General features: G+C 40.7%; 1 long non-coding RNA gene across 1 annotated transcript in view; it reads left to right on the top strand.

The window, feature by feature from the left end:
- Positions 1–27,324, top strand: part of LOC144380108 (uncharacterized) — a 36,042-nt gene extending 8,718 nt beyond the window's left edge. The window contains exons 3-4 of the long non-coding RNA XR_013443923.1: positions 640–1,502; positions 27,172–27,324. This is a non-coding gene — a long non-coding RNA (uncharacterized LOC144380108). The remainder of the gene's footprint in view (positions 1–639; positions 1,503–27,171) is intronic.
- Positions 27,325–27,797: the final 473 nt, after the last annotated feature.

Raw genomic sequence — 27,797 nt, 5'->3', positions numbered from 1 at the left:
GGGGCACACAGGTATGGTACTCATAAGTTTAAAGTCCCTTATAAATAGAAGTGTGACTTACAGCCCATAGTTAAGCAGCTGATTTTGTTATTTTTGACGTTTCTTTCATACTCTAGCTATAATCTATTTTTTCCTGTGAGAAGTTGGAGGACATGTTTCCTGACTCCCATCCCTTTCCGTGTGAATTCTTCTCTTGCTTCCTGGGCAGGTCCCCAGTCTCTAGTGGGCTTCTAGAACATTGTGTATGTGTCTCTCTTAAAATACCCCCTTGTTGCCTTGACGGTTCTCCCTTTATACGTTTTTTCCCCACCTATTATAACATAAACCTTGTCAGAGCTTATCCTGTGTCTTACTCATTTTTATGTTTTCCTCAACCCAAACGGTGCTTGATAAATGGAATGTCTTTGATAAAACTTTAGCATTGTTAGCAATATGTCCATCTTTGTAGAAATTATATTTGTAGCATGTAGCAATTGAGAAGTGTGGATTTTATTTTATATCCAATAGTTAACCACATAATACATATATATATTATAAAGTAGGAAATGCTGTTAAATAAAAAGAAGAAAAGGAAAGTCTTCTGTAATCATACTGTCTAGAGATTACTACTGTTAATATTTGGTCATCTATTCCCCCCAGAATTTGAAGAAGAAGAAGGGAGGAGAAGGAAGAAGGAGAAGGTGAAGGAAGAGGGAGGAAGAGGAGGAGAAGGAGAAGATTTATTGAGTATTTACTGTGTGCTAAGTATTACATAGGTTTTCTCACTCAGGCCACATGTTAATCATATGTGATAGGTCACCTACTGTTTTCTGCATTTCAGAATGGAAGATGCAAAGGCTTAGGGAGGTTAAAGAACTTTCTCAAGATCACATGACTGACAAATAGCTTAGTCTGGATTTGAACTCCCATGGTGTGAGCCTAAGCACACATGAGTCAAAACAGCATATTGATCAAAGTGCACATCTCTAGAGCTGAACTTCCTGGGTTTAAATCTCCGTTCCTTCACTAACAAGCTGTGTGATTTTAGGCAAGCTAATTAATCTCTCATCAATTCCCATTCTCTCATTTTAAAAATGGAGTTAAGATGATATTAGCCCTAAACTTGGCACAAAGTTGGAATGAGGATAAGAGAAAATAATTATAAATACGTCACTTTTTCTGACGTATTTATAGCACGGCTACCTATAGTAAAATTTGAATAATTTTTTTTGTAACCAAAACTTTAAGTCCAAGTATTCTCACAAATAATTAACTCTTATATTGTTATATATTAAATAAAAATTATCATGCTGTAATCCTCTTTGTTATCTGTCTACTTCACTTACTACACTATGAATGTCATTTTAGTTAATAAATATACTTGTACCACGTCATTCATAGGACCATACAGTATTCTACTCTTTGAATACACCGTAATCTATGTAACCAGTTTCCTGTTCCTCTAGGATGGGAACTTCATGAGATGGGGACTGTTCCAAGTTCAGTCCTGGAAGGTGCACAAGGTAGGTGCTCAATAAATATTTATTGAATGAATGAATGAATATTATTGAAGTTTCTTTCAATTTTTCACTGTTAATAATATTTTTAAAAATTATTTACTTCTAGGAGCTTTTGATGTTTCAAAATTTTTTTGTGTAGTAATACACAACCTTCCAGTCATTGCTTAAGAATCAAAATGTAATTCCTACACTGATGTAGAAACATGTTGTGTCTAAGGGTACCCATTTGGTTTAAGAGAAAAAATGCTGCGGAAATAAAGATGCATGGTTATGTTTAAAATAATAACTTTAAAAAGTCTCTTTCATGAGATGGTTTTCAAAGAGTGTTTTACCATGTGGGTACATTTTAACAAAAATTGCTCCAATTAGCTCCAAGTACAATGACATGCATAATGCTTTGATTACACATATGAAATTCATTTAGTCAAGAGACTTTGAGTAGGAAAAATGCAACTTTGTAAGAAAAAAAATCCCCATTACTATAATGATAGAATAACACCCCCTCCAAGATCTAATCACGTACATGTTTAGAAGAAAGCGTTTTATATCCTCTATAACAGTAACATCTGGTGACTCTCGGACTGTTCCAAAGCAGCTCTACTCTGCTTTCACAATTCCATTTTGTGTTATACAAATCAGTAAAGTTGCCTGCAGAGATTTAGGGAACTTGGAAAAATTTCAATCTCACTTAAAAAATGTGCTACTATTTCTCAATACCTTGAGCTTGGGTGGAGTGTAGTAATGAGCCGGATGAATGAGGCAAGGAGAGCCACTTCACGTATTGTTATGATGTAGTTAACACCTTGGAGAATTTCTTCGAGGAGGTGATGAGACTGGCCAACAGAACTTACTGAGTAGAAGGAAAATAAATAGACTATGACTAGCTTGAGGAACAGAGGTAGCAAAGGGAGGAAATCTAGAATCCAGCCCAGGGTGTACTCTTGGTGGAGAATGCTTCGTAATTATGTTTTTTGATGGCTTGAACTTAATTTTATTTCTTGGCATTGAACTGAGGTATAAACCATGCGGTCTAGTTTGCTTCCTCAGATAGTATTCAAGTTGCTTCAGACTTGGTCAATTTGTCTTTCATTTTGATTTTGTTCAGTGTGAAAGTGATAGTCTCCAGCTCCCTGCAAGCTCCCTGAATCATAGTTTGTCCGAATGGCTACTGTCATATCAGTTGGAGCCAAGACTCTGAAAACTTAATAAGAGACATTGGAGACCTGTGAACAATGGCTAAGCAGTTAACTAGCCATTGTAGAAGGAAGTAATCCAATGATATTTTGGCCTAAAGTTCACTTACACCTAACCGAATAGCAGAGTGTGAAGGAAAAATAATCTTACTAGGGTTTCCTTCCCTCAGCTTCGCTTTTTATTTGTTTGCTTCTCAGTTTTCTCTCCTGTTCTCTCCTTCTGATACTTTCTCTTTTTTTTCTCCCCTTTAAACATGTTTCTCCTTAAAAAAATAAAAAAAAAATAAACATGTTTCTCCTTTATTCTTATATTCTCCTTACTCCCTCCTCCCCGCTGCTGCCCCCTTGCCTCTCTCTCATTATTTCCCCTTTCTTCACCCACCCCTCCACCAATTTTTTAAGTGCCCATGGAGCTAAATTAGTGAAATAGTTTTATTGTTTGAAATTTTTAAAATAGTTTGAGGAGAACGTTTATTTTTCCAAGGAAAAAATTATGCTCGACTTTTTCTGTTTTGTTTTTGTATTTTAGAAAGAGTGCATGAGTGGAGCGGGAGTGGGGGTGGGTGGGGATGGGGGCAGGGGAGGGGCAGAAGGAGAGGGAGAGAGAGAATCTCAAGGTTCCATGCTCAGCGCAGAGCCTGACACGGGGCTCGATCTCATGACCCTGAGAATATGACGTGAGCAGGAACTAAGAGCTGGAGGCTCAACCAACTGAGCCACCCAGGCACCCTTCACTTTTTCTGATCTTAGTTTTATTACCTAATTTAAAGCTTGACTTGAATAAAGTCAAGCACAGGAATATCAGTACATTAAATCTTAGCAATTAGTATACTCTTGATTCCCTTTGGATCAGTTGACCTTGAAAGAAAAAAGATTTCCTGTGTTTTCTCTGAACAACTTAAGATGGACGGTTGCTGTTACCCTTATAAGTGCTCTTAAAGATGGAGTATCCACCCATTTCTCAGTTCCCTATTTCAGTGGGTCATGATCAACTTGTCTACCCCGATTTTTTTTTTTCAGTGCAATTTATGCTCATATTCTTTTGTTTGAGCCTTAGTGGAAAGAACAAATGGACAATGTCCTCCTTAAAGTAATGGTTCAAGTTCTAAAAAATGGCTCTTAGGCCACCTTTGAAGGTGGACCAAAAATCCAAAGGTGGACCTATTTTTATAGCGTTTGTGGACAGAGCTTGGGCTTTGGAGCCTGACACTTGGGTCCCTGGGCAAGGCATTTACACCCTCTCAGCATCTGATTCCTCCGTTATTAGAAAACATTCAGAGGACTGTTGTGAGAATTAAAAGAATTTAAACCGGCAAAACACAGCATAGTGCCCCCATGTGGAGAGATTCTGATAAATGGCAGCATAAACCCTAGGAACCCCCCTGTGAAAGGTTCTTCCCATAGGAATGCTACTGATTCCCTTTCCTACCTCTCCATGACCCATAAATAATGAGTGTGATCTGGGAATATTAAAATCGGAGTGATCAAAGAGCATTAGGTATTGAGAGAAAGGGAGAAACAGACAGTTGGCCTACTTAACCTTGTGCCTCTTTGGTAGCTGTGTGACTAAACTTGGAGCTTCCTAATGTAGAGGTAGGAGAAATAGTGGACCTATCATTTGCTGAATTAACTTTTTTCAAACACATTGTGGAAGAGGGCCTGCCCCTGGGCTTGCCCCTCATCCACCCCCCATAGGCATTGCACAAGTATCTGGTTGGTGGGGAAGCCGAGCAAATGTGATAAACTCTCTCACTCAAATGTAAGAGTTACACAAGACAATGTCTTGTGTGTTTATGTGTTTGTGTGTGTGGACGTGTGTTTGTCGGAAGATAATCGAATCAAATCCTTCTCTTAGCCATACTTGAAATGCTTCTAAGACTTAAAAAAAAAAAAATCTCAGTTACACATTCTTGGGTACTTTCTCCAAATTAACCTTAAAATGCTGAGACCAAAATCAATCCAGTCAGGAAAATGTTATTATGAAAATTTATATTGGCCGCGCTCTGAGGGTTTCACTAGCTCTTAATTGCAGGTCAGTTTTCACTGTGAGCTGGCTCGCCAACAGTTTCATAGTGACATCATGAGTAGTTAAAGTGGTCAGGCTTGCAAGTGATTTACTTTCTAACCAAATAAATGAGAATGAATTCAAAAATTTCTCTACAACGACATCACTTTTACTTTTATTACGCTTCCCTGGGTAAAGAATGGAGAGTGGCATTATGGCTGGCAGGTTGGAATTTTCCCTGATCCAAGATGTGAACATTATTGGTCACGACTCTCGTGAACAGTTTATATGAAGATAAAACTGGCAGAAAATGGGATGCATTGGGCCAGCATTGATGCTGAAGTAGAACCCTAATGCTTTAATAATGCAACGTTTTGTTTATTGAAATTCATCCTTCTCAGAAATACCTATGGATACAGGGTCTTGATGAGTGATAGAGTAAGAAAATGGATCTTTAAGGGGATCTGTATATGGTATAGTATAAGATAGTTCTGGTGCTGTCAAGACAATAAGGAAAGATGGAAGTTAGACACCAAAGGGGTTGCAGATTAAAGGTATGGACAGCTAGTCTTTAAGGAAACCAAGAGAATGAAGAATAGCCACCTTGCCTCTTGGGTGGTCATAGAAGAAGATGACACTTATTTCTCAGAATCTGAATTGGTATAAGAAACTCTGAGTTTGAGGGATTTTCTTCAGACCACAGACCTTAAAGATGTGATGAGCTAGGCTGTGGGAAGGGTCTGAGTCCATTCACTGGAGTTTCCTTTTCCTCACAGTTTCAGGAGAGAAAGGAGGAATAGGTAAGAGAATGGGATAGTGAGAGGAAATCATAGGAGAGACAGTCTTCCATAGGTGTCCTGTATTTCTACACCTCTTGCTGAGTAGACCAAGAAAGTAAGGCCAAGACACTTGATAACCAGGCCATTTCTCAGGGCTGTATTTGCAGTGAGCAGCCTTGAGGGGTGAAGTAATGTCTGTTTCTGGGACAAAGTGGAGGCTTTCTTCCAATGGAATGGTGAGTTCCCCAAGCTCCATGTTCCTCGCCAATAGTTCCCCCACTGTGTGCAGGCATCCCTCAGGGTCCTCTGTTCCTCTGTGGGATTTGGAGGGCAAGTGACCGATGCCAAATACTAATGCTCATACTGCATGTTTTGCCATGAGTCAAGTCCTTTGTCTCTAACCCAGAGATCTTGTGTCTTCTGTCAGCATCCATGAAATAGTAATGAGCTAATTTATTAGTTTGTAGCTAGGTTAAAATCAAACCTCAGACCTAAAGGAAAGGGATACAGTTATTTACAGAAATGTTTAGAAAGAACATGAGTCTTCACCAACGCATTTTCTTTTCCTCTGTCCCTCATGAAGTTGTTCAGTCATCTTTAAAAACCATTCATAAACTCCGAGGTTCTTGGCAATGCTATAAATAGAATTCTTGGACTTCTTAACTTTGACCTCTAAAATCAGTGAACTTCCTGAATTCTTCTGAGGCACATGAAAGACTTGATGAGAGTGCTGATGTGTTTGATACCAGACTGATGGGGTCTTGGAGGTGGTCCAGCCATTCTTGCCTTTAGACTATACTTAAATCAGGCTGCTTTTCAAATATCTCCACAGAATGAGTGAGTTTAGCTACATTCCCTCAGGAGCCTATTTCATTTTTTCCCTTTTAGGACATTTCTCTCTGCTTTAGAATTTAAATAGAATAAAAAAAAGAATGAAATCTTATCATTTAAAAATTTTCCTTTTGTGGGTTAGAAATGGATCATACCCTGAGAGAAAAAAAATCTTGAAGTTCACTGTCATTGTCTTTCCTCAAGGCTGAATGGTGTTCCAATTTTCTTTAAAATATTTCACTGTGAATCTCATTCCTATAACTGTTTTCTGCCGGTTTCCTTGGGGAAAGTTGGGAAAGAACTTTACTTGTATGTTCTCAAGGTCTTTTGACCTTGCTATACCTTACATTTTCTTTCTGCCAGAGACATTTTTCTTTTTTAAAGATTTTATTTATTTGACAGAGAGAGACAGCGAGAGCAGGAACACAAGCAGGGGGAGTGGTAGAGGGAGAAGCAGGCTTCCCACCGAGCAGGGAGCCCGATGCGGGACTCCATCCCAGGACCCTGGGATCATGACCTGAGCCGAAGGCAGACACTTAACGACTGAGCCACCCAGGCGCCCTCTGCCAGAGACTTCTATGAGTACCATTTTCTAGGGGTTGTATTAAGCCAATTCCTCAGTTGGGTCATCGGGATGATTAAGTTCTAAGACTACTTCCAGTATAAGGTTTTGAGTTTGTATTATTTGAGGATCGTATATCCCCATAGTGTGCACCTCTGTAGAGTATCATCACCCTCTACCCATTCTATCCAAAAGGGCTCTAGATCGCGTGACCGATTTGCCATGATTTGTCTAAAAGAACATGTGCTTCCAAGGGTGCGCTTCAGCAAGAGACCCCGCCATTTCCACAAGCTTCCCTTACAGATACGGCTTGTCTCGTGTTTCAGTGTTTAGTAATAGTAACAGTGTCATTACTATTGATATTGTTATCTTACAGTTAAGAAAAACAGGTCTTTATTTTAAAGGTCAAACAGAGCACATATGTACAGTGGCCCATGTATTAACATAGTCTGACAGGGAAGTACTGTAACTGGTTTTCCTTTTGACTTTCTCAGCCATTTACTTCTCAGTCAACAAATGTTTATTTGAGACTTAGCTGGTGCAAACAGCTGAGATTTAATTATCTGATTGAGTACAGTAACTGATCGTGTAGCTGTTTGCCATCAATTTTTTCTTTTTGTCCTTTAATTCCTTAGTGATACTTCTGTGGTATAGGATTTCTTGGGTTAGGATGGAGTTAACGTGAATAATTGGGCAAGTGTGTCCTTTGAGACAGTCTTGAGAGAAGATCATTAAAACTCTGCTCAATTATGTACTTTTTTTTTTTTTAAAGATTTAATTTATTTTTTGACAGACAGCGAGAGAGGGAACACAAGCAGGGGAAGTGGGAGAGGGAGAAGCAGGCTTCCCGCCGAGCAGGGAGCCCGATGCGGGGCTCGACCCCAGGACCCTGGGATCATGACCTGAGCTGAAGGCAGACGTTTAATGACTGAGCCACCCAGGCGCCCCTCAATTATGTACTTAAGCAGTGAGGTTTTTCTTTTTTTTTCCTATGAATTTTATTTCTGCTCTTAGAAGCCTTACTTTGACTTGTACTGTAATCAACAGTTTTAAGTGTCCTAGCTGTCAATCTGCCGACCATTAAAACCTTATATTTTTGCCTGTGAATCATATTTAGCCAAACTTTAATAGCTTAAGCAGAGTCAGAAATATGATGTTGTAGAATGACTTTTATTTATGTGCAAAGATATTTACCAATGACGATTTTCACTTTCTTCCTCTGGCTCATATTCATTTTCTGATTGTTCTGTTGTTAATACCTATAAACCTGGTGCAGGATCTACTGCTTAGAGTGAGGGTTTTTAATTGTTGAAAGGGCCAATGCATCCCAATGGGGCTTACTGTGATCTTGCCATATTTTGAAGAACCCAGTATCATGGATGTTAATATTGGAGTGTGTGGAAAAAACCTCATTCTTGTTAGTATTTTAAATCCTCTTGGCCTCCTTGGCCACTGCTGAAAAAGATGGCCAGATGTGTGGGGGCTTTGACCAGATTCATGCAGGTACATTCCGACTGCCCCTCACCCAGGCTCTGGGGCATGGGCCTCTTACTCCCCAACCCCCAGATTCTCTGACACTGCAGGCTGGGACCCCTGTGGAAACCCCGCTGGCATTCATGTATATGTGAGGTGTTGGGTGAGGGAGTCATTGCCCCTAGGAATGTGACCCATGGTTGATCCAGTTGGGCATGCCAACCTTCTTTTTTTCGAGTAGGTAGATACTATTCATTTATTTAATTTTAGTGAAGTGTGGTTGACATACAATATTGCATTATTTTCAGATGTACAGCACAGTGATTCAGCAAGTCTGTTACGCTGTGCGCATCACAGCTGTAGCTACCATCTGTTACCACACAGTGATATAACAGTAGGATTGACCATGTATCCTCTGCTGTTCCTTTTATCCCCATGACTTACTCATTCCACACCTGGAAGCCTGTATCTCCCACTCCCCTTCACTCGTTTTTCCCATCGCCCCCCCCCGATAACCATCAGCTTGTTCTCTGTATTTATACATCTGTTTCTGCTTTTTGTTTGTTTTGTTTTTTAGATTCCTCATATAACTGAAATCATATGGTATCTGTCCTTCTCTGACTTATGTCACTTAGCATTATACCCTCTAGGTCCATCCATGTTGTCGCAAATGGCAAGATCTCATTCTTTTTTATGGCTGAATAATATTCCTCTGTGTGTGTGTGTGTGTGTGTGTGTGTGTGTGTGTGTGTGTGTGTATAATATATCTTCTTTATCCATTCATCTATGAAGGGACACTTGAGTTTCTTCCATATATTGGCTATTGTAAATATTGCTGCAGTAAACATAACAACTATGTATCTTTTTAAATTAGTGTTTTCACTTTCTTTGGGTAAATACCCAGTAGTTAAATTACTGGGTCATATGATATTTCTATTTTTAATTTTTTGAAGAACCTCCATACTGGTTTCCATAGTGGTTGCACTGGTTTACGTTCCCACCAGTCATGCATTCGGGTTGCTTTTTCTCAATATCCTATGTTTTCTTCTAGGAGTTTTATGGCTTTGTGTCTTATTTTAGGTCTTTATTTTGAGTTTATTTTTGTGTATGATATAAGAGATTGGTCCAGTTTTGTTCTTTTGCATGTAGCTGTCCAGTTTTACCAGCACCATTAATTGAAGAGATTGTCTTTTTGCTGTTGCATAGTCTTGCCTCTTTTGTCAGAGACTAATTGACCATAGAACTTTGACCCTTGAAGGTATGGTACAGAGATGCCAAGATGGCCAGTGATTATTTAAGTGGTGGTGGATGTAGGAGTCCAGGGGCGTAATGATGAGTGTCCAGTGTCCACTCCCCCAATGGCAGAGTCCAAAAGCATTCCCATGAAATGATTTTGACTTTCATTTGGCTACTCCCTTGGTTTCTGACCATTTTTTCGGTTTTGTTTTTTAATCTCCATGTTGATTCTGTGAGCTATCCAATAGCTTTCTAGTAAATCACTTTTCTGCTTAGGTAGTTCCTACTGTTTGCAACCATGAGCTCTAACTTTGTAAAATGAGAGTTTGGCTAAAAATGACCTCTACAAGATTATCTCATCTTCTTTACCACTCTATTATTATGTTGCTTCTGTTTCATCAGTGTGTGGGCTGTTGTGAAGTTTTTTAAAAAAATTTTTAAAAAGATTTTATTTATTTGTTCATGAGAGACAGAGAGAGAGAGACAGAGAGAGAGAGAGAGGAGGCAGAGGGAGAAGCAGGCTCCCAAGGAGCAGGGAGCCCGATGCGGGACTCGATCCCAGGACTCTGGGATCATGACCTGAGCCCAAGGCAGACACTTAACCATCTGAGCCACCCAGCCATCCCTGTTGTGAAGTTTTTATTTTCCTTAAATAAAAGCAATGCATGATATTAAGCTTAAGTTGCTAGTTTTTCTCGGGGTTGTCTTTTGAGAAGATGAGTGTAAAGAGCAGAGAATTAAGTATCAGTGTGATTCTTAATAGCCATGAGGCTATTTTATGAGTGTTTTAAATTAATTTTATGAACTAAAACTCAACTGGGTGATTTATTATAAAGTTAATGGAATGCCTTTCTTTCCGTCCCTCCCTGTTATGGGTATTAATGATCACCAAGGCAAAATAAAAAAATTTCCACATATGAACAGGAAAAAGGGAAGGTTTGTTGCTGTCGTTGTTGTTTTATACTATTAACTCCGCCCAACGTGTGGTGACTGAAGGATCTGATGTTTGCTGGTCTTTCTCAGTCTTGAAGACAGCAGGAAGGATCTGGAATGGATCTAAATTGGTCTAGTTAAGACAGGAGAGAGATACAGGGAGGCCCAGATGAAAGAGCCACAGTTAAGTGCCTCAGCCTGAGGAGGCTTCAAGTCTACATGGGGCAGGGTAGAGAGGCAGAGGGATGCTAGCTCAGGAGGAATTTTTGGGAAATGGAGATGTGTAATGGGGAGTTTTGGAGAGAAATACTTTGTGTGCGATAGAAACCATCTCCTTCTCCCCCGAGATATCACAAAATCCGTATTGCTTACTGATGCCTCTGGGGTAGCTCGTCTCTTCATTATGGAGGAGGTGAAGTGTAGGGCGAAAATAGAGACAGTGTGTAAAGGCAGTCAACACTTGGGTTCTAGAAATCATTTTTGTAAAATCCCTTAAATACCATTTCTTACTGTCCTAAACTGGGGCTCAGTTGGAGACATAGTAAGATTCATGCCCGAAGGCTCTTTTCTTATGTTAGATCTATTTTCACACAGATTTGGCCTCTTTTTCACACAGATATGGAGGACTAGCATTTCCTGAGGATCTACTGTGCACCAGTCACTAAGCCAATTGCATACGGGGAGGGGGAGTGGCACAGTGGGAGTCGCCTGCTCCCAGCGAGAGACGCATTCAATAACCAGGTTCATTTAGAGTCCTCTGTGGATTGTAATAACAAGAAGCAAGTCAACTTTTAGTGGGTTTTATTATTGTTTTTAAATTCTCTTACCTGCACCTGGGTGAACAGCTCCTCTCCATAGCAAGCCTGGTATGCCACTGCTTTGAGGTTTTCATATATTATCTGTTTCACCACTTAGAATAACCCTAAAAAGATTCTAGATGAGCCTTGAAGGACACTCAAGGCTCACCCAAGGACATTGCTGGACAAGAGCAGAGAGTCGATATTTCAACCCAGCACATTCGGTGTGCAAACCTCTGCTGTCCCCACTACATGTCCTGCCTCCTCAAAGCAGCCTGGAAAATCCATCAGAATGTGGGTTTTTTGTTTTTTGGTTTTTGTTTCCTCTTCTAGGATTTGGCAGATTACCTCTGCCCTCTCTTCAGCTTCTCCCCTCATGGGGGGTAGAGTCCCACTTTGGGCAATGGGTAGTACCTCTTCTGTCCCTAGTGACACAAACACTTTGGTTGTCTTGGGTCTCTGAAGCTCTTATGATTTTAGCTTTGTGAAGAGACCCATATACAAGCATCAGCTAAATTCAGACCTACAGGACGGTACAGCTGTCTTCCTTCCCTAATGTGTTTGGCTCATCCTCAAGGAATAAACATAAATAGCCTTGCTGTAGCTGCTTTGTGATTAAAGGCAAGTCTCTTGCATGAAAAAGTTTCTCTCTTAAAAAGTAGCTTAAAGTGATCTAATTATCATGATGAGGTATCAAAACTAATTTACTCTTAATTAAAGTGTGCCCTTTTTATATGCCCATAGTAAAAGGCTGTGCGCACAAGAGCAGTAAATTAGGAGTTCAAAGCAGTTGAGAATGTTTGCTTTGGACCGAATGAAAGATTAAGCAGCTATAGAAAAATCCTTCTTGACTGCTTTTGAGTTGCAACATTCTTTCTCCCTATCCCCCCATTTATAGCCCCCTGTCTTCAATTCTGAATATCTGTTGTTAAAATATATTTACCAAAGGTAGATTAATTTCCCCTTGCTGTTTTCACGGTTAAAAGATTTTTCTTGCTTATAAATTAACACTAAAAACAGTTTTGACACAAGTCTAAACAAGACAAACGTATGGATTAGATTTGTTTTGAAATAAACATGGCTTTAAGGCTTGTCTCTGGTAGTGGTAGCCCAGGGAGGGAGAGAGAAAAAGGCATTTTGGCCTTTTGTAAGATCCAAACACTTAGTATTTTTAGGTCAGTCACCCAGCAGTACAGATGTCCTCATTCTTTGAACAATACACCCACTCAACTGGAATCCTACAAATGTTGTGAGTTTGGGGTGAGGCGAGCTGGTGAAAACCTTCCTGTTTCTTTTCCATCTCCCTCCCACTCTCTGGCCCTCTGTATTTTAGGATGTAAGTTGACTATGGGCTATCATCCTCTTAATCTAAATTTTTTGCCAATTAAATTATGCTGCTGCCCTTAGTTTCATTTTTGTCCAAGTTTGGGCCATAGACCACCTGCATCAGAATGACCCAAAGTGCTTGTTAGAAATGCAGAGTCTCAGGGGCGCCTGGGTCGTGCAGTTGGTTAAGCATCCGACTCTTGATTTCGGCTCAGGTCGTGATCTCCTTGTAGTGAGATTGAGCCCAGTCAGGCTCTGCGCTCAGTGTGCTCAGTGCGGAGTCTGCTTGAGATTCTGTCTCCCTTTCCCTCTGCCCCTCCCACTTGTGCGATCTCTCTAAAATCTTAAAAAAGAAAAGAAAAATGCAGAGTCCCAGGTTCCACACCAGTCCATATGAATGCATATCCTCATGGGTAGAGCTCAGGGATCTGCACTTTAATGAGATTCCAAAGCATGCTGAAGTTTGAGGTCTTTTGTAATCAGTACTAGCTAAAGGTTTAGCATGTTAAACTGTTATTATGACATTCCAGAACTAGATTTAGGTAATAGTAATTTAAGCACTGTTTGATGTTTCAGTTCCACTAGGATTTATTGATTCCCCTACAGTGGTGCCAGGCTTTTTCATATTCATTCTTTCACATACCAGTAAATTTTCTGGTGAAGGAAGTGTTTTATCCCACAGTGAAGATGAAGGAACGGAGACTCCCACATAGTAGGTGACTTGTCCACCCAAGCTTCTACAACTAGTTAATGGTGAAACTAGGATTTGGATCAGGTTTCTGACTCCAGAACCCAATCTCTTCCGTTCCTACTAAAGCTCTTCTTTTGCCGAATTCCGAGTCTTTCTGGAGCTTTTGCTATGGGCCAGGCCCTGTTCTGAGTGAAAGGAGACAAGAACCCTGTTTCTCCAGACCCCATTTGAATGGGAAAAGATAGTCAACAGCTCAAATGCACCTGAGTGTACCCACTCTAGAGAAAATGCAATAAATGAAGATTCTAAACCAGAAAAATGACGTTCTTATCCTTATTATCACATGAAACTAAATAAGACATTATTAATCTGAAGGGCTAACAGAGTCCTTAGTTGTATCTAGCAGAATGTGAGAATTGCCCATAAAATATTGATTAATAAGGATTCACGGGGAAATACATCATCTGAAAATTCACTTCTATCTCATAAATCATCGTAGCTATGATCCACTGGTCAGATTGGAAAGAATTGTCAAGCTACTTAAGCACTCACCCATGTGACACATTACGCAAATAGTCTTCACCCATCACCTCGAGCATCTGAGCCTCCAGAGAAATGAATGGATCCAAAAGAGAACAAAATAACCGTCTCCCCTCTTGGCTTAGGTCACGGGAGCCTCATGCCCATTATATTTTGGAAGAAGCTTGAACAAATGTCTTTCTGGCATTCACCAGAGAGCACTTTTATTTATTTATTTTACTCTGATGGTGGTTCTGCCCCTTCCTGAAAGCAGAATTAAAATGAGCAACCGGTGTGAGAGTGAGCCCAAGGCTTCTGCATCCCCCATGTCTTTCCTCAAATCCACTGAGCTTACCTGAAAACTGTGCACTTCAGTTTCCTTCACCTACTTCCCCGCAGAAGTGCTTCCCTTGACCTTCACTTCTCAGGGATCTTGAGCGAGTCGATGAAAGAATGAATCCCGTGAGGACTACGTGTGCATCCTCAGCATGGCTTTGGAGACCTTGCTCCTGTTTTCCTATGCGGATCTATGAGTTCTTCGAACCTGATGCTCCGAGGGGTCTTGCTCTCCTGACCAATGCCGCCTGGAGTGTGTTTCTCTCTGGGAATGCCCGGCTGACCCTCTGTGTGTGTAGCTCAGATGTTACTGCTTCCAGAACGCCCCCTCTTATTCCTGCCTCCCTTCTGAGGAGCGAATTGTTCTGCCCTCCCTACCCAACCTCTGCATATCGAACATAGCTTCTACAGCTGCATTTTTCACTCTTCCTTGTCTGCTGCTTCAGAGTTACCCTGAGTTATCATGAGGATGATACTCGTGACTTAGCTGTCTCTAGGTCCTTGGCATTTGTCCCATGGGAGCCATGTATAACTTTTGTGCATCCAGTCGAAACTGGCCTAAGTTTGAGATTAGTAACAGGAATATGGTGAATACAACTAAGCCAAAAAAAAAAAAAAAAAAGATTTTATTTATTTGTCAGAGAGAGCACAAGCAGGGGAGTGGCAGGCAGAGGGAAAAGCAGGCTCCCTGCTGAGCAAGGAGCCCGATGCAGGACTTGATCCCAGGACGCTGGGATCATGACGTGGGCCAAAGGCAGGCACTTAACTGACTGAGCCACCCAGGTGTCCCAGCACTAAGCCTTTAATACTGAAAAAGAGTTGTTCCAATAACTGAAAGTGGCCAGGAAGGTTGGAATCTGTCCCGGATGTCACTAAGGGACCTACTACTCAGTGGAAAGGGGGCTCAACAGAATCAGGGGCCATCTGCTGAAAGACATTAATCTCTTTCCTGCTTATACTGCTAGAGCTCTAAAACCCCTCCATAAACCTGTTGTAGTTGGGATGGGTATGAGGACTGTCTTTGCAATTGTAATCCAGCATCCATTCTCCCTTCTCCTGGTAACAGGTCCCTGAATTTGCTTTGGAGAGTTCTTTCTCCCTTGTCATAAATTCCTGTGGGGCCGTCAGTGAAGGCACCAACTCTCTAGCCAGTTAGCCAGAAAGGAGGCATGTGGTGTGAGTAAGGCCAGAAGGCCAGTCTGTCATGGGAAATTTAATCTCGAGAAGAGAGACCCCCAAGCTTAAAAGCGTGGAGCTCCTTCACGTGTGGGTACCACCCTGAAGAGACTGTCCCTTAGTTTCTGTTCCAGACCCTAAGTGGCATTGGTTCCTGTCTCTCCTGAAGCCTGATGCATTTAGTCATTGACCATCTACTCAGTCAATACTTACTGTACATTATTTGAGGTCCTGGGGATTTGGGGCTGAACAAGACCGGTAAGTCCCCACTGTCATGGGGCTGACATTCTGTGCTGGTTCTTCAGCTCTTCCTCACTCTTGGAGCTAGCCTGTATCCTTCTAAGAAATTCCTTTTCTGCTTATCTTAGCCAAGCTGGTTTCTATTGCTTGCAGCCACAACCCTGGCTGACCCAGTGCTCACGTCAGCCCTCCTTACCCTCCGGATCTGACCCAGCCCGTGCTCATCTCACCACATTGCCGGGCACAGCCAAAAGCCCAAAGATGCCAAATGTAGCAGACCCTTGGCATTTGCTGGTGGTTTTCAGATTTGACTGTTTGACGAGGACACAAATGGAATCCAAGTCACAGGTATTTTCTGGGGATACAGCCCAGGGCACTTTCTTCTGCCTTTGTGCTCTTTCATAGTAGAATGTTCTTCCCTTTCTACAGTTGTCTGCCCGACAAAATTCTGTCTTTTAAGATTTAGTTCAAACTTCAGTGGTGTCTCCACAAACCCTAAGTGACTCTGAATCATAGGAAACAGAGGGTTGCTGGAAGGGCGAGGGGAGGGGGGTGGGGGATGGGGTCACTGGGTGCTTCACTGGGTTCTTACGAAGATGGAATGAGATGACATACGTAACCTTGCCTAGCTCAATGCTTGATACAAAGGCACTGCTGAAAATATTTTAGTTCCCGGGGCACCTGGGTGGCTCAGTCTGTTGAGAGTCTGTTGTTCTCGGCTGAGGTCATGATCTTGTGGTCATGGGACTGAGCCCTTCGCCGGGATTTGTGCTTAGTGCAGAGTCTGCTTCAGATTCTCAATCTCTCTCTCTCTCTCAAATAAGTAAATAAAATCTTAATATTTTAGTTCCCTTTTGTATCAGTTAGGTCCCGGTGGAAGCAGATGACCCATTGAAATTAGGCTAATTTACAAAGTCGGGCAGCATATAAGAGAAGTACAAGGAGCAGGTGCAGTGGTGTGGGGCCAAAGACAGTGGAGAGGCAGCTGATACCATGCTGAAGGGATGAGGGGAGGGAGAGGGTTCATAGCTGAGTCTTGGAGAGAATGTGGGAGGACCGGTGACCTGTGGTGGAGGGACATAGCTACGTGACCTTGCAGAGAGGGAAATGGGAATAAATTCTGTCCCTCCATTTTCCTCCCTGCTCCCGTGTTCCCAATGGGAGGCTGGAGGACCAGGAGCCTGTTGATAAAGCCCACAGAGGTCAGCTTTCCAGGCTATAGAACAAGGGGAGAAGAAAGGAAGGTGGACTGGGAGAAGTGGACCAACGATCTCCTGTCCTTTATGTAGCAAAGTTAATCATTTAATCTCACTATACTCATGTACAGAGAACCGAAGTGTCATTTAACTGATCTCATCTTCCTTATGAACCCCTGCTCCATTCTCTCAGGTAGAACCATACAAAATGGCTGTTCTGTCGGTCAAAATGTGTTGAATGTTGATACTTTCTCATGGCCAACCCAGTAGTAAATTCATCCAGGTATAATAATTTAAGCAGTCTTTTTATGCCTGGGTCTGTTTATGAGTTCCCACTGACACCCCAGCCCCCCTTTTTTCCTTCACTAAGTTGAATATTATGTGTAGCTGAAGGCTAAGGTTCATCTCTGGACAACGACTTCCCCAATGCAGTGCTTGAATAAGATGGGTCACGAGCTCCAATGTTCTGGATGTTTCTGAACTCACCTCATCTTCGAGGTAGCCGGTGGAAGAGGAAAAGGTATCTGGAGCTTAACTGTCTCGCTTTACCTCGGTTTCCCCTTCTGTTCTAGCCCTTCATCAAGGAAGGACAAGTGTTTCTGTGCCTCTCCTCCCTGACTGGCTGGGACTCTGCCTCTGTCATTTCCTCCTCCTTCCTGGCCTCATGGTTTAGTTACCCTTTATGATAAAAAGGAATCAGGAAGAAAAACTGGCTTCTCCATTAAGGAAGAAAATTAGGAGGCAATTAAAAGTATTTGCTATATTTGTCCCTGCTTATGAGACAGGAGCCCCTAGAATAGGAAGCATATTGAGTCACATCATTAATTTTCACCTTAGTGGGAACAAATGAACAAAAATCCTTTTTTTGAGAGTCATTTTTGATGGGAAGGAGGGGAAAGGAAACATCAAAATCAAAAGTATCTCTGACCAAGAAGAGTGCAAGTGAGAGGTTAGGGAGATAAACTTCACCCACTTCCTGTTGAAGATACTGAATGGGCCTGACTGGTAAAAGTCTTGTTTTCCCCTTCAGATTCAGACACAGTGTGGGACCAGCCTTACTCCTTTATCTGTTTGTGACAGTGCTCCATCCTGGTATTTGGAACTAAGTCAGGAGTTTTTATTCATCCCCTAACATGTCACTGATAAGAACAGTCTATTTTCCTGACACTGGTTTTTACAAACATTTCCGTTCTATGCATTGCCTGGTCTGGCTTTTGTCAAGAATAGACAGCCCATTCCAGCTCTCGCCAAATGTCAGATAATGATGGCTGACCTTCTTTATGCTCCCGGGGGGTAGCACTTTGAGAAGAACTCACGGGGGAGGCGTGCGCATGCACATGCACACGGCCATACACATGGGGTCTTTGGTTTCTCCATTCTTTAAATCTCATTTTAACATTTTTTTATTATGTTATGTTAATCACCATACATTACATCATTAGCTTTTTTATTTTTTTAAAGATTTTATTTATTTATTTGATAGAGAGAGACACATGAGAGAGGGAACACAAGCGGGGGGGGTAGTGGGAGAGGGAGAAGCAGGCTTCCCGCTGAGCAGGGAGCCCGATGTGGGGCTCGATTCCAGGACCCGGGGATCATGACCTGAGCCGAAGGCAGACGCTTAACGACTGAGCCACCCAGGTGCCCCCATTACATCATTAGTTTTTGATGTAATGTTCCATGATTCATTGTTTGCGTATAACACCCAGTGCTCCACTCAATACGTGCCCTCCTTAATACCCATCACCAGGCTAACCCATCCTCCCACCCCCCTCCCCTCTAGAACCCTCAGTTTGTTTCTCAGAGTCCATAGTCTCTCATGGTTCATCTCCCCCTCTGATTCCCCCCCTTCACTTTACCCTTCCCGCTATCTTTTTTTTTTTTTTAAACATATAATGTATTATTTGTTTCAGAGGTACAGGTCTGTAATTCAACTGTCTTACACAATTCACAGCGCTCACCATAGCACATACCCTCCCCAATGTCCATCACCCAGCCACCCCATCCCTCCCACCCCCCACCACTCCAGCAACCCTCAGTTTGTTTCCTGAGATTAAGAATTCCTCATATCAGTGAGATCATATGATACGTGTCTTTCTCTGATTGACTTATTTCACTCAGCATAATACCCTCCAATTCCATCCACATCATTGTAAATGGCAAGATTTCATTCCTTTTGATGGCTGCATAATATTCCATTGTATATATATACCACTTCTTCTTTATCCATTCATCTGTCGATGGACATCTTGGCTCTTTCCATAGTTTGGCTATTGTGGACATTGCTTCTATAAACATCAGGGTGCACGTACCCCTTCGGATCCCTACATTTGTATCTTTGAGGTAAATACCCAGTAGTGCAATTGCTGGATCATATGGTAGCTCTATTTTCAACTTCTTGAAGAACTTCCATACTGTTTTCCAGAGTGGCTGCACCAGCTTGCATTCCCAGCAACAGTGTAGGAGGGTTCCCCTTTCTCCGCATCCCCGCCAACATCTGTCTTTTCCTGACTTGTTAATTTTAGCTATTCTGACTGGTGTGAGGTGATATCTCATTGAGGTTTTGATTTGGATTTCCCTGATGCCGAGCGATGTTGAGCACTTTTTCATGTGGCTGTTGGCCATTTGGATATCTTCTTTGGAAAAATGTCTGTTCATGTCTTCTGCCCATTTCTTGATTGGATTCTTTGTTCTTTGGGTGTTGAGTTTGATAAGTTCTTTATAGATTTTGGATACTAGCCCTTTATCTGATATGTCATTTGCAAATATCTTCTCCCATTCTGTCGGTTGTTTTTTGGTTTTGTTGACTGTTTCTTTTGCTGTGCAAAAGCTTTTTATCTTGATGAAGTCCCAATAGTTCATTTTTGCCCTTGCTTCCCTTGCCTTTGGTGATGTTTCTAGGAAGAAGTTGCTGCGGCTGAGGTCGAAGAGCTTGCTGCCTGTGTTCTGCTTTAGGATTTTGATGGACTCCTGTTTCACATTAAGGTCTTTCAACCATTTGGAGTCTATTGTTGTGTGTGGTATAAGGAAATGGTCCAGTTTCATTCTTCGGCATGTGGCTGTCCAATTTTCCCAACACCATTTGTTGAAGAGACTGTCTTTTTTCCATTGGACATTCTTTCCTGCTTTGTCAAAGATTAGTTGACCATAGAGTTGAGGGTCCATTTCTGGGCTCTCTATTCTGTTCCATGGATCTATGTGTCTGTTTTTGTGCCAGTACCATACTGTCTTGATGATGACAGCTTTGTAATAGAGCTGGAAGTCCGGAATTGTGATGCCGCCAGCTTTGCTTTTCTTTTTCAACACTCCTCTGGCTCTTCGGGGTCTTTTCTGGTTCCATACAAATTTTAGGATTATTTGTTCCATTTCTTTGAAAAAAGTGGATGGTATTTTGATGGGGATGGCATTGAATGTGTAGATTGCTCTAGGTAGCATTGACATCTTCACAATATTTGTTCTTCCAATCCATGAGCATGGAACGTTTTTCCATTTCTTTGTGTCTTCCTCCATTTCTTTCAGGAGTATTTTATAGTTTTCTGAGTACAGATCCTTTGCCTCTTTGGTTAGATTTATTCCTAGGTATCTTATGGTTTTGGGTGCAATTGTAAATGGGATCGACTCCTTAATTTCTCTTTCTTCTGTCTTGTTGTTGGTGTATAGGAATGCCACTGATTTCTGTGCATTGATTTTATATCCTGCCACTTTACTGAATTCCTGTATGAGTTTTAGCAGTTTTGGGGTGGAGTCTTTTGGGTCTTCCACATAAAGTATCTATCATCTGCAAGGAGTGACAGTTTGACTTCTTCTTTGCTGATTTGGATGCCTTTGATTTCTTTTTGTTGTCTGATTGCTGTGGCTAGGACTTCTAATACTATGTTGAATAGCACTGGTGATAATGGACATCCCTGCCATGTTCCTGACCTTAGGGGGAAAGCTCTCAGTTTTTCCCCATTGAGAATGATACTCGCTGTAGGTTTTTCATAGATGGCTTTTATGATATTGAGGTATGTACCCTCTATGCCTATACTCTGAACAGTTTTGATCAAGAAAGGATGCTGTACTTTGTCAAATGCTTTTTCTGCATCTATTGAGAGGATCCTATGATTCTTGTTCTTTCTTTTCTTAATGTATTGTATCACATTGATTGATTTGCGGATGTTGAACCAACCTTGCAGCCCAGGGATAAATCCCACTTGCTCATGGTGAATAATCCTTTTAATGTACTGTTGGATCCTATTGGCTAGTATTTTGGTGAGAATTTTTGCATCCATGTTCATCAAGGATATTGGTCTGTAATTCTCCTTTTTGATGGGGTCTTTGTCTGGTTTTGGGATCAAGGTAATGGTGGCCTCCTAAAACGAGTTTGGAAGTTTTCCTTCCATTTCTATTTTTTGGAACAGTTTCAGAAGAATAGGTATTAATTCTTCTTTAAATGTTTGGTAGAATTCCCCTGGGAAGCCATCTGGCCCTGGGCCCTTGTTTGTTGGGAGATTTTTGATGACTGCTTCAATTTCCTTAGTGGTTATAGGTCTGTTCAGGTTTTCTATTTCTTCCTGGTTCAGTTTTGGTAGTTGATACATCTCTAGGAATGCATCCATTTCTTCCAGGTTATCTAATTTGCTGGCATAGAGTTGCTCATAATATGTTCTTATAATTGTTTGTATTTCTTTGGTGTTGGTTGTGATCTCTCCTCTTTCATTCATGATTTTGTCGATTTGGGTCATTTCTCTTTTCTTTTTGATAAGTCTGGCCAGGGGTTTATCACTCTTGTTAATTCTTCCAAAGAACCAGCTCCTAGTTTCGTTGATCTGTTCTACTGTTCTTTTGGTTTCTATTTCATTGATTTCTGCTCTGATCTTTATTATTTCTCTTCTCCTGCTGGGTTTAGGCTTTATTTGCTGTTCTTTCTCCAGCTCCTTTAGGTATAGGGTTAGGTTGTGTATTTGAGACCTTTCTTGTTTCTTGAGAAAGGCTTGTATTGCTATATACTTTCCTCTTAGGACCGCCTTTGCTGCATCCCAAAGATTTTGAACAATTGTGTTTTCATTTTCATTAGTTTCCATGAATTTTTTAAATTCTTCTTTAATTTCCTGGTTGACCTATTCATTCTTTAGTAGGATGCTCTTTAGCCTCCATGTATTTAGTTCTTTCTGACTTTCCTCTTGTGATTGAGTTCTAGTTTCAAAGCACTGTGGTCTGAAAACATGCAGGGAATGATCCCTTTCCCCAGAAAGGGAAAGAAAGAAAAAAGAAAAAATAAGATAAAAAAAGAAAACCAGAATATGATCAAATATGCTCAGGCTGGTTCATAGGTCAGTGCCACACACTAGATATTGGGCATATTTTGCTACTGGTTGAGACCTGATTTGTGACCTAGGATGTGGTCTATTCCGGAGAATGTTCCATGGACACTAGAGAAGAATGTGTATTCTGTTGCTTTGGGATGGAATGTTCTGAATATATCTGTGAAGTCCATTTGGTTCAATGTGTCATTTAAAGTCTTTATTTCCTTGTTGATCTTTTGCTTAGATGATCTCTCCATTTCAGTGAGGGGGGTTGTTAAAGTCCCCCACTATTATTGTATTGTTGTCGATGTGTTTCTTTGCTTTTGTTATTAATTGGCTTATATAATTGGCTGCTCCGATGTTAGGGGCATAGATATTTACAATTGTTAGATCTTCTTGTTGGATAGACCCTTTAAGTATGATATAGTGTCCTTCCTTATCTCTTATTACAGTCTTTGGTTTAAAATCTAATTTGTCTGATATAAGGATTGCCACCCCAGCTTTCTTTTGGTGTCCATTAGCATGGTAAACGGTTTTCCACCCCCCTCACTTTCAATCTGGAGGTGTCTTTGGGTCTAAAATGAGTCTCTTGCAGACAGCATATCGATGGGTCTTGTTTTTTTTATCCAATCTGATGGCCTGTGTCTTTTGATTGGGGCATTTAGCCCATTTACATTCAGGGTAACTATTAAAAGATAGGAATTTAGTGCCATTGTATTGCCTGTAAGGTGACTGTTACTGTATATTGTCTGTGTTCCTTTCTGGTCTATGTTGCTTTTAGGCTCTCTCTTTGCTTAGAGGACCCCTTTCAAGATTTCTTGTAGGGCTGGTTTTGTGTTTGCAAATTCCTTTAGTTTTTGTTTGTCCTGGAAGCTTTTTATCTCTCCTTCTATTTTCAATGACAGCCTAGTTGGATATTGTATTCTTGGCTGCATATTTTTCTCATGTAGTGCTCTGAATATATCATGCCAGTCCTTTCTGGCCTGCCAGGTCTCTGTGGATAGGTCTGTTGCCAATCTAATGTTTCTACCATTGTAGGTTACAGATCTCTTCTCCCGAGCTGCTTTCAGGATTTTCTCTTTGTCTCTGAGACTCGTAAGTTTTACTATTAGATGTTGGGGTGTTGACCTGTTTTTATTGATTTTGAGGGGGGTTCTCTGTACCTCCTGGATTTTGATGCCTGTTTCCTTCCCCAAATTAGGGAAGTTCTCTGCTATAATTTGTTCCAATATACCTTCTGCCCCTCTCTCACTTTCTTCTTCTGGGATCCCAATTATTCTAATATTGTTTTGTCTTATGGTATCACTTATCTGTCAGATTCTGCCCTCATGATCCAGTAGTTAGTTGTTTATCTCTCTTTTTCTCAGCATCTCTATTTTCCATCCTTTGGTCTTCTATATCACTAATTCTCTCTTCTGCCTCATTTATCCTAGCAGTAGAGCCTCCATTTTTTATTGCACCTCATTAATAGCCTTTTTGATTTCGACTTGGTTAGATTTTAGTTCTTTTCTTTCTCCAGAAAGTGTTTCTCTAATATCTTCCATGCTTTTTTCAAGCCCAGGTAGTATCTTTATAATCGTCTTTCTGAACTCTAGTTCTCACATCTTACTAATGTCCGTATTGATTAGGTCCCTGGCAGTCGGTACTGCCTCTTGTTCTTTTTTTCGAGGTGATTTTTTCCATCTTGTCATTTTGTCCAGAGGAGAATAGATGAATTAGAGAACAAAATGCTAACAGGGTAACAACGACCCCAGAAAAATATACACTAAACAAATCAGAAGAGACCTGAAACCGGGGGAAAAGAAAGGGAAAGAAAGAAAAAAGAAAAAAATAAGATAAAAAAAGAAAACCAGAATATGATCAAATATGCTCAGGCTGGTGCATAGGTCAGTGCCACACACTAGATATTGGGCATATTTTGGTCTGTTAGAAGAAAGTGCCTCCCAAAATTTTAAAGAAAGAAAAACTTATATATGTACAAAAATAAGGGTAAATACGATGAAGGGATGGAATATGAATGTAAAGATGAAAATTATAAAAGATTTTATAAAAGGAATTGATAAGATAAGAAGGTGTTTGAAAAAAGAAAGAAGAGGATTTAAAAAAAAAAGGGGGGGAGAGAATGTGATCAGGCAGGAGACTAGAACAAAGCCATACACTAGAGATTTAGGGTATATTTTGGTTTGTTAGAAGAAACTGTATCCCAAAATTTTAAAGAGAAAAGAACTTATATATATATATATATATATACATATATATATATACACACACACACACACACACACATATATATATATACACACACACATACATACACACACACATATACCAAAAATAAGGTTAACTACTAATGAAGGGGTAGAATATGACTCTTCCAGAAAGTGGTTGCTTTTCTGTTCAGAGAGTTGCTGCTATTCTTTTCTTTGATCTCCTGTTGAGTTCGTAGGTGATCAGAATGGTTTGATCCCTATCTAGCTGAATTCCTGGGACCAGACGAAATTTATGTCTCCTACTCCTCTGCCATCTTGCTCCTCCCCCTTAAAGCTCATTTTAATACTTTGGTTGGGGAACGAGTGTGGGAATTACCTGGTCATCCACAGGAAGGGTGAGGAGGCTAGAAAAGGAGTCTTCTATTGTTTGAGAATAAATGAAATCCTGACAGCTCTTCATGCAGTTAGTGATGGCTTATTTTTTCTGATCAAGAACACCCATACTAGTGGAAAAAGCCATCTTTTGTCTTATCAGTGGGTAAAAGCCATCTTTCTCTGGGAGTTAAAGGGAATAATGCATTGTTTTCACAAAGGGGGGTCATGGCTATTGTCAGATGAGAAAGGCATAGTCTTTGGGGTCAGACCTGGATTTCAATCCAGGCTTCCTTCCACACTAGCTGAATGATTTTGGGCAAGTAACTCACCTCCTTTGAGCTTCAGTTTCTTCATGAGTACAGAGGCAAAAATAACACATACCTCACAGAGTCATAAAAGAGGGCTAGTTACAGAGCCTGGGACCTAGAAGGGGTTCAGCGAACTCCCTTTCTACTTTGCTTTTCTTTGCAAAGTGTTGCTTTTCTTTGCAAAGAAGGAAGGCTAACATCCAGAAAATTAGCAAAGACAAACTCACAAGAGCTGATTTTTATCTTACTAATCACCCACAGTAAATGACAGGTGACTATTTTCTCAAAGCAGGGAGCTTCATTTTATGAACTCCCCTCCTAAATAATCTTAAAGTGCTCTCCAAAAATTTGGTGAGACACTTCATATCTTGTTGAAGCTAGTTTTAGCAAAGGTGCAGCTGGTGTTAAAAAAAAAAAAAAAAGCGGGCATATACATAAAAATAGCGTGTTAGCTCAGAGTGCTATGACAAGGCACCATAGACTGGGTGGCTTATAAACAGCAGAAATTATTTTCTCATGGTTCAGAAGCTAGAAATCTGCGATCAGGGTGCCAGCATGGTTGGGGTGTGGTGAGACCCCTTTACCCAGTTGCAGACTTCCATATTCTGGTTGTATCTTTACATGGTAGGAACAGCAAAAGAGCTCTCTGGGGCACCTCTTCTAAGAGCATGCATCCCATTCATGAGGATTTTGTCTTCATGACCTCATTACCTCCCAAAGGCTCTACCTCTTTGTACTGCCACATTGGGTGATGATTGGGTTGGGATTTCAATATCTGAATTTGGGGGCGGGGCACAAACATTCAGTCCATAGCAAATGGTAATTTCATAACAAACTTGTCCATATATCGCAGTTTCTCCTTGGAAAGGAAACCACCAATAGCAGAACATCTACTCCATGCTACATATTTTCATATACCTATCCTCTTTCTTATCTATAATGAATACGTACAAGAATTCTTTTTAAACTTTGCCTGTGATCCTTGGCAAGAAATACATTTGAATTATGTCTATGTATACACATATATGTAATAACATTATACACATAGATAAAACAGAAGAAAAATTTCATGAAACAATACTTACCTTATGGAACTTACCTTATGATATTTTCTATTCTATACTCTTTCATTTTGTGAAAATGTCGAGTGTGCCTCAACATTATGTTATGACCTGCTAATGTATAGCAACTGGCATTTTGAAACATTCTGCCCTACATTCTAGGTACTAGGATCTACATTTTGGTTTTTACATCACAATTGGATATTCAAAGAGCCTGTGGCCACAAGCAGGAAGTATCAGGTTAGGGATCTGAATGTAGAGTTTTGATTCTGAAATCCGTGTTCCTTCCGTCACACTGTGTGGCCGTTTGTGGAAATTTCTTATCTTACTTTTATGTATCTGTGTCCCAAACATTCTTAGCTGTTCAGAGGCCATGAAACCATTTGTTAAGCCAGTCCTGGGAGCAATTAAAACAACTGCACTAGACATGAAAGGCATCGTTTCTACAACTCTCTTCTTTGCTGCTTTCTCACTGAGTGCGCTGTACATGCAGAAAAGCTGGTCTCTTTATTGAGATGTTTTAAAATAATAGTTATTTTTTTTTTCCCCAAAGGGAGGCACAAGCTGCTAGCTGAAACTGAGGAGAAAAATATTTATTTAGTGTTTGCCTTTCCATTTTGCACCCATTTGGCCTAGAGAATGAGTAAAATCAAGGCAACATAAAGAAGGCAATGTTGTATCCCTGGATTCATTTTGATGATTTTTTTACTCACACCTTAAAGCAGACCCGAGAACGCAACACAACCACATGTTATATAGTCTGTCATGTTTTTCCAGTGACATATTGCTTTCTGGAATTCCTAAAAATAATAAACTTTATGAATCCAATGTAAAAAATAGCTAGCGTATTTAAAAAAACCTTTTATTCAAAGAGTCTGGAAAGACTGTTATGTGGCCTTGCCCCCACGTGTAGTTAAATGGAGGGACTTACCTTATCTGGGAGATTTTTCACTGAAGAGCTTCAAGAGTCTAACAGGCCAGAGCCACCAATGCCTCACAGAGAGCAACTCCTTAGAAGCTCAGTTACGTCCAGCCGGGTGGTAAGGCTGCTTAAGCCAGGCATCTATTTTGACATTCTAATACTAAGCTGCCTTATTCAAATTGCCAGAACGTATAAATGATTACTGCAAAATTCTGTAGTTTGTTTTTTTTAGAAAAGGAACAACAACAAAAAAGAAATGAAGAAAGAGATTGCAGGTTTTGATATAACTCAACAGCCACTAAGGATTGGACACCGTCCCAGAACACCAGAAAAATCTCCATTTTGACAGGTCATGCATTCAATCAATCAATAAATATCAGGTATGTACTGTGCGCTGGATACAAAGGCAAGCCATTGACCCTATTCTCCAGAAATGTACTCATTGCAAAATTGATTTCTTTAAATGTCCTCTGTTCCAGAAAGCTTTTGGGTGACTGGGAGCTCCTTCTGAGCCAAGTTTCTGGTTCTGATACACTAGACAATGGCATGTCATGGAAGGTCACTGGAGGCAGTGGGGATGGCAGACATGGAGCTGAGCGGTCTTGTGGTCTTTCGTTTAAGGGGTAGTTCTTGGGATATGGAGAAATAGACCTCGTTCCCTTTCTTCAGGCAGCTGAGAACAGTGACTATTGAAATTTACTTGGTTCTGTAGAGTAAGAGCCCTTTACTTAGACTTTTAGAACCCAGAGAGGGTTTGGGATTGTGGTTATAAACTAAAGGGGATTCTAATTACTTACAGCTTTTGGGGTGTGTGTGTGTGTGTGTTCATTCGTTTATTTTTTAA

The sequence above is a fragment of the Halichoerus grypus genome, chromosome 14, assembly GCF_964656455.1.
Source record: "Halichoerus grypus chromosome 14, mHalGry1.hap1.1, whole genome shotgun sequence".
Taxonomy (NCBI): Eukaryota; Metazoa; Chordata; class Mammalia; order Carnivora; family Phocidae; genus Halichoerus; species Halichoerus grypus.
This window is presented reverse-complemented; position numbering and strand designations above follow the sequence as displayed.